The sequence below is a fragment of the Octodon degus genome, unplaced genomic scaffold (genome assembly GCF_000260255.1).
Source record: "Octodon degus isolate 3935 unplaced genomic scaffold, OctDeg1.0 scaffold00039, whole genome shotgun sequence".
In the NCBI taxonomy this organism is placed as follows: Eukaryota; Metazoa; Chordata; class Mammalia; order Rodentia; family Octodontidae; genus Octodon; species Octodon degus.
In genome coordinates, this window is record NW_004524615.1 from 12,174,785 (window position 1) to 12,180,507 (window position 5,723).

Genomic DNA, 5,723 nt, shown 5'->3' on the forward strand with positions numbered 1-5,723 from the left:
GGCAAGACAGCTCAGTGGACTTAGCCCCTGCTTAGGCAAGCACAGGCACCAGGCTCTATACCCAGCGCCACATGCCACACCAGCCCGGTCTGTCTCTAGGTGCATTCAGCCAGCCACCAAGACTGGACATGAGGAGGCTAATAACAGGAAGAACACTATACATCCGAGCTATGTAGTGATACCCTGTACCAAATATATATCAACCAAATCAAATACAGAAAATTAAAAGAAAAAAATAGTGAATAGAAGACAACAATATAAGTATTATGAAAAAGACACTTAAGCTATATTATGTACATGAACCTACTCTCCAAGGTGATTATATACTACATGTACTACAAACATGTACTAACTGAAATAAAATAAAAAATTTTTCAGCTGTTTTTGAGTCAAGGTTTTATTATGTAGCTCAGGCTGGCCTTGAACTCACTATAATCCTCCCACTTGAGCCTCCCAAGTGCTGATGTTACAAGCATACACCACCATGCCCTTCCTGCAATAAAATAAAATTTTTAAAAAGAGTCTTATGAAACATGTTCATGTAATTGGAGCTGAAGGAGCTCCAATTAGGGCTGAAAGACAGAATGAAACCAAAGCAATCTGGGATTTGGGAGTCTAACTCAGTTTTAAGACACTAATTTAGCATTTGCAAGTCCCAGGATTTGAACCTCCTCTTCCCAAAAAAAGCAAAATAAGAAATAATTGACATAAAATTGGTAAAACTGACTAATGACTCTTAAACCACACTCCAGATGCTCTATAAATTTCAAACAAGATAAATACAGAAAAAAATTACACATACATATAATAATCAAACTGAAAAATGCCAAATATGATGAGAAAACTCTTAGACACATGTCTTTGACACACTCAACTCCCAAGGTGGGAATGGAGAAGCGGAAGGCATATTATATTTCCTTTACAGGAACAAATATAAGTTTCAAAGTTAACTTCTTAAAACAAATGGGGGGCTGGGGAGATGGCTCAGTGGAATAAGCGCTTACCTGGCAAGTGCAAGGGCCTGAGTTCAATCCCCCATTCCTACAGAAAAAAAACAAAACATTTTAGGGGCCAGGGAGATGGCTCAGTAGACTAAGTGCTTCCCTGGCAAACTCAAGGGCCTGAGTTCAATCCCCAGTTCCGCCCCCCCCAAAAAAAAGAAAAGAAATGAGAGAAGTCAAAATATAATGACATGGCTGTTTTAAATTTCTAAACCAAAAAGAATTTGGTATTAGCAAAAAAGAAGACGGAGAGGCCGGGGATATGGTTCAGTAGAAAAAGCCCTTTCCTGGCAAGGGCAAGGGCCTGAACTCAATCCCCTGGTTCCACCAAAAATAAATAAATAAATAAAAAATAAAAAAGAAGGGGAAAAAAGATGTTCCCAAAAGAAATGCACTAGGGTTGGAGAGATAGCTCAGCAGCTTAAGTGCCTGCCTGGCAAGCACAGGTCCTGAGTTCAATCTCCAGTATCAAAAAAAAAAAAAAAAGATACCCTGAGTTCCATTACTGGTACCAAAAAATAAATAAATAAAAATGAAGTGCTCAAAAACTTTAGAAAAGGGGGGATGGGTAAGCGCTTGCCTGGCAAGCTCAAGGGCCTGAGTTCAATACCCAGTTCCACTAAAAAAAAAAAAAAAAGCATTAAAGATCAAAACATAAGACTTAAAACCATACAAATCCTAAGAGAAAACTTTGAGGAACAGTTTCCTGACACTGGAGTCGACAATGACATCATGGATATGATACCAAAAATACAGCAACAAAAGCAACATGAGGCAAGTAAAACGGCATTGAATTTTAAAGCTTCTGTATGGCAAAGCATGCAACCGAGTGACTGGCAGCCTACAGAATGGAAAAAGTATTTGCCAGTCATTTTTCCAAGGAAGTAATGTCCAGAATATAAACAGAACTCTTACAACTCAAAAATAAAAATGAGCAAAGAACTGGAATGCACGTTTTCCAAGCATGATATTTAAGTGGCCAACAACCTTATGAAAATACACTCTGTATAAGGAAAAATTCAGGAAATTTGTAGCAGTGAATGCCCATATCAGGAAAACAGAAAGGACAAATGAGAAAGTTAATGCCAAACCTCAAACTTTTTTTTTTTTTTTTTGGCAGAACCGGAGGTTGAGGTTGAACTTAGACTTGCCAGAGAAGCACTTATTCTACTGAGCCATCTCCCCAGCCCCCAAACCTCAAACTTTTAGAACAAGAACAGACCAAGTCCAAAGCTCCTACAAGGTAGGAAACTATAAAGATTAGGGCAGAAATTAATGCATTACAGACTAAGAAAACAAAACCAAGAATCAAGGAATTGAAGAGTTGGTTCTTTGAAAGATTAAAATGCCAGGAGTGGCTGAAGCTGAGACCCATCACATAGGTGAAGCCACCAGGCCAGCCCTAGGAGCATGAAGCACCTGAGGTGAGCCAGGTGAACAGGTTGTCCCAGCCCTGAGAACACAAGGCTCCCAAGGCAAGCTAGACAAACAAGCTGTTAGGCAAAGGGATTTCGCCCGACATCAACCTGCTGCGTGTATGGGCAGCTTCCTTCCTCCACCAAGAAAGACAGCTGCACTTAACTTCAGCTTTCTACATTTTCATTCTTGCCTTCATTTCTGCATAGTCTTCCCCAAAGGAATGTTTGAGAGCTGTGCCAGATGCAGCAATTCGGTGCCTGAACAGGGACCTGGGGAATAGGGAAACTCACCATATACCAGGTAAAAGAGAACCTCTAGTTGCACACACAAGAGGGAGAGAGCTGTATTGATATCATTGATATTGATTCCATCAATATCAACAATATTGATGCCATCATCAAGTGTAAAACATGGAGCAAAGAGATTCTCGAGAATGTCAGCTGTGTGTAGGAATGCTGGTTATATTATTGAAAGCAAAAGTTCTGATGTTTTCAACTGACCAAAATCTCTCACCTTTGCACAAGAGACATTTTCCTGGTTCCCAGAACAAGGAACTGTAAACCTCGAGATATGCAGTTGGGAAGAGCAACAATTGTGTGCCCGATATACTGCTGAGGGACCTGAGCATATTCTCACATGTGCCTTTTCATCGCGGACCTTAATCAGGGAGTGTCTCAATGATCCTACATCTGTTGAGACAAACCACAGAGATTTAGCTCACAGCACTATCTTAAATCTAAGCCTCAAGCATAAAAGGAAGAATGGAGCAACAGCTCCTTTGATAGAGCTTCAACCCTCTAGCCTTACTCAATCAGACAAGGAAGGAGTGGGAGGGGAAACAGAAGATCTTGCCTGCTAGAGGAGTTTTTCTCTGTGATTTCCATTTTGCAGCTGCCCAAAGTAAAACTGATAACCGTAACTGCACCACAAGTGGCTACTTCTGCTCTCAGTTCAGAAAACTTTTGCTGCTCTACCTTTCATAGAATAGAGTCATTTTTTCTGTCTCCCTTGCAATTGGCACCAAAAGAAGCCTGGGGAGGGGTGAGAGTCCCTGGAGGGTTTTCAACATATTTACCCTGTTGTTGAAGCCCCAAATCCCAATAATCTGGGAAAAATTATATGTCTTCATGAAGCTGTATCCTTTAAGACCTTAAAAGAACTAAAACAAGCACCACTACCTATGGCCCCACAGCCCTTTTACAGGCTTTTATAGAGCTCATAGGACATCAGTTTATGGCCCTTGGATGATTGGAAAGGAATAGCTAAGGCATTTTTAAGCCTAGGGGATTACTTACTGTAGAAGGAAAATTTTTTTGAGTTGTGTATGGATCAAGCCATTCTCAATGCCATTCAGAACATGGCTATCAAAAAAGATATGAGACAGGGGGCCTGGCCCTAGCTCAGTGCTTTAAGTGGCTGCTTCCACAAAGCTGTCAGCCTCAGGTTGCTGGAGTTCGAACCTCACAACTCTCCCGCTGACCAAAAGTGCCCTGAAGGCATTCGAGGGAAAAAAAAAAAAAGATATGAGACAGTGTCTTTGCTGCTACAAATAATCAACTTACAGGCTGGCTAGATAGCTCAGTGGACTAAGCACCTGCTTAGCCAAGTGCAGAGACTGGGTTCAATCCCCCGCACCGCATGCTGCACCAGCCCCATTCCCAGGCACAATGGGGCAGCAATCGAGTCCAGGCATGGTGGCACACACCCATGATCTTAGCACTCAGAAGCCTGAGGCAAGAGAATCACTGTAAGTTTTAGGTCAGCATTGGCTACAAAGAGTGTAAGGCCAGCCTAAACTGCAGTGAAACCTTGTCTCAAAAAGACAAAAATCAAAACAAAAACATGCAACCAGCCTGGTTTCTTACCACAGAGGATGGAAACCCCATTCCCATCCTGGCCTGAGCTCATTGCTCATGAAACTTTTCAGGGGGTCTATATCTACCTCATGCCAACTCTGCAAATGTCTATTGTGGCTATCTTCCACTCACTCACTGTGGCAGGGTCAACCCAGAAACCTTGAAGTGTAGTTATTTTGTGACTCCTGATTCCAGGGTAGCTTAGTGTTAAAAAATTAACCTCCTTCCAAACTGTTCTGATGAATAACACTCTCACATGGCAGGTGCTGCAGTGGATCTCTTCCCCAATTGTAGCCAGCCAAGTGGAAGGAGTTACTTTCAGAGTAAAACCTCATGCTAGTTGTATAGTTTATGATAGCTATGAGCTTTTCTTGGTGTTAGTGCTTGTGGCCTCTCCTGTTTCTCCTGGGGTTTCTACCCTCTATGGGATTACATTGTGTTTGTTAAGACAGGTCCCCTGGGTAGGAATGAAACTGCTTCCTTCTTTTCTCTACATTGTCTTCAGTTTCTCTGTGATTTCTAGCTTTCCTGTCACCTCTCTCTTAGTTCCTAAAGATTTTCTTCCTTTTCCTTTGCTAAATTATTGTTTTCTACATACTGAAAGTCCAGGTCTTAGAGAGATTGATATGTGACCAGACTCTATGACACCATCTTACTTCTCTGTATTGTTTGATACAATAAATTATTGGATAAAACACATTATAGGTTGAATAACCAATGGAATAGCCATATAAAAGAACATATACAGGATAAATATAGTGAGATGTGTTGGCACATGCCTGTAATCCCAACCCTGACAGAAGCTGAGAAAGGAGGTTCTCAAGTTCAAGTTCTGCCTATGCAACTTACCAAGACTCTGTCAAGAAAGAAAGAAAGAAAGAAAGAAAGAAAGAAAGAAAGAAAGAAAGAAAGAAAGAAAGCAAACAAGCAAAATAGGCAGAAAGGAAAGAAAAAAAAAAAAGGAAAGTGACAGCCCAGAGGCAGAGCACCCCTGTGTTTAATCCCTATAGTAGGGAGAAAAAGAGCGCTTCTATGATTCCATTCAGAAAGCTCCAGAAGTCCATCCTTCCACTTAAACAACCAATGAATTGGCAAAAACAATCGAAGAAATTACTTCAGAACTTTAGAGTCTATTCAAACACTGTCTACATTCAGGGAAGAGGCAAAGAAACAAGTGAATTTGGTCTCTGGCACGATGGCTACAGTTCGCTACCTCACAAGGCAGAGTCCATATTCCATTTAAAAAAAAGTCTTCATGACAATAGGTATGGCAATGATTTCTTGGCAATGGTGCCAAAAGTATAAGTAACAAAACAAAATCATTACATAATTAAAATTTATATGCATCAAAATATCAAGGGAGGGGCTGGTGAGATGGCTCAGTGGTCTAAAGCACCTACTTAGAACAAGCTTAGCAAAGCACAGGGACCACGGTTCAATCCCCCAG